This window comes from Otolemur garnettii, unplaced genomic scaffold (genome assembly GCF_000181295.1).
Source record: "Otolemur garnettii isolate 467f Iridium unplaced genomic scaffold, OtoGar3 scaffold00156, whole genome shotgun sequence".
NCBI lineage: Eukaryota > Metazoa > Chordata > Mammalia > Primates > Galagidae > Otolemur > Otolemur garnettii.
Window position 1 is genome coordinate 4,149,659 of NW_003852551.1, and position 1,878 is coordinate 4,151,536.

The 1,878-nt window shown below is 36.7% G+C and overlaps 1 protein-coding gene and 1 pseudogene across 3 annotated transcripts in view; one reads left to right on the forward strand and one right to left on the reverse strand.

Annotated features, from left to right (window-relative positions):
* The window catches only part of EYA3 (EYA transcriptional coactivator and phosphatase 3), a 105,520-nt gene that overhangs the window by 86,371 nt on the left and 17,271 nt on the right, over positions 1 to 1,878 (reverse strand). The window lies entirely within an intron of this gene.
* The window catches only part of LOC100940667, a 4,257-nt pseudogene that overhangs the window by 324 nt on the left and 2,055 nt on the right, over positions 1 to 1,878 (forward strand).

Sequence of the window (1,878 nt, forward strand, 5' to 3'; positions counted from 1 at the left end):
TGGCACTCTACCCAGGGGGACAGCCTGAAACTCTGTCTCAAAAAAAAAAAAAAAAAAAACCTGAAAGATACAATTCCTCCCTTCTAATTGATCTTAATTAACAATCTAGGCAAACTATTCCTCAAGATTGACTGAAAATGATTTAACTCATTTTTCTACTTTGAAGTTCATATTTTGCATTTCTGTCACGTGCTCCTTTTGTGTTTTCTATAGAGTAGTATGCTTTTCCACAAAGCACTTAACTAAACTTTAAATTCTGTAATACTGTGTTTAGCACTGTACTAAAGAACATTGATAAACACATCATAGGATGGTACTGGACTATCAGAAATTTCTGTCATTAGAAAAATGTGACTTTTCTAATTCAACAGAGGACTTTCTTTTTTTTGCATATATTTCTTTCTTTGGGACTGTCTTTATTTATGGGTCACAAACAGAGCCCTGAAAGTCTTTCTAAAGTACACACAGAATATTTTAAGGTAGAAGAAAAACACTGAAGTAGAATTCAAGTTAGAATATGCCAGGTATTAAAGACATATTCTGAAAGAAATCTTAACTACTTTTGGCTGCTAAGTAGCAAAAGTTCATGTCAGTATTGAATATGCCATTAACTGAACACTAAAATGTACAGTTGAAAATATAAAGGCTTAGCTAATTTAACCAGTAAGGACTGTTAATTCCAACTTCAAGCCAACAAAAAACGAGAAAGGTAAAATTTAGGAACTTACTCATTTTCTTTCTTTTTTTCTTTTTTTTTTTTGAGATAGAGTCTCACTTTGTCACCTTCAGTAGAGTGCTGTTACATCATAGCTCACAGCAACCTCTTGGGCTCAAGTGATTTATCTTGCCTCAGCCTCCCAAGTAGCTGGGATTATAGGCAGCTGACACAACACCCGGGTATTTTTAGAGACGAGGTCTTACTCTGGCTCAGGCTGATCTTGAACCTTTTGAGCTCAGGCAATCCATCCACCTCAGCCACCCAGAATGCTAGGATTACAGGCCTCAACCATGGCACACTGCCCTCATTTTCTTGATAAGCACTCTTTTTTTTTTTTTTTTTTGAGACAGTCTCAAGCTGTCACCCTGTATAGAGTGCTGTGAAGTCACAGCTCACAGCAACCTCAAACTCTTAGGCTGAAGCGATTCTCTTGCCGCAGCTTCCCATGTAGCTGGGACTATAGGCACCCGCCACAAGGCCCAGCTATTTTTTTGTCGTTGCAGTTGTCATTGTTGTTTTAGCTGGCCCAGGCTGGGTTCAAAGCTGCCAGCCTCAGTGCATGAGGCCGGCGCCCTACCCACTGAACTATGGGAGCCACCCTTGATAAGCATTCTTGATTGAAACAATTTTCCCAGAAGCTTCTGTATGACTCTATAGTTGGCCAAATGAAAGGACTCAATCTACAGAGGCCGGCAGTCCTCAAACTTTGGAATCTCCTCTGAATGCAACTCAAAAAGGATGATAAACTAATTTCCCAAAAGCATTATGGGATAGATAAGAACTGAAAAAATATTCTTGCAAAAAGTAAAGCCAAAGCTAGTAGCATTATCTTATAAATTAGTCATAATATATTACACCTAGAAAGAAAAATTAAATAAAATTACACTAAATGCAACGTGGCATCCTAGAATAGAAAAATAATATTGGTGGAAAAAATAGTGAAATTTGAAAGAAGTCAGTAAACAATAATGAAATAGTAATGTACCAATGTCAGTTTCTTCGTTTTGACAAATGGACCATGGTTATGTAAGATGATATAACAAGCAAGAATATTGATTGGGTGAGGGGCAAATGGGAACCCTTTATACTATCTCTGAAACATTTCTAGAAATCTAAAATTATTCCAAAATAAAAAGCTTACTTAATAAATGAGATACCTT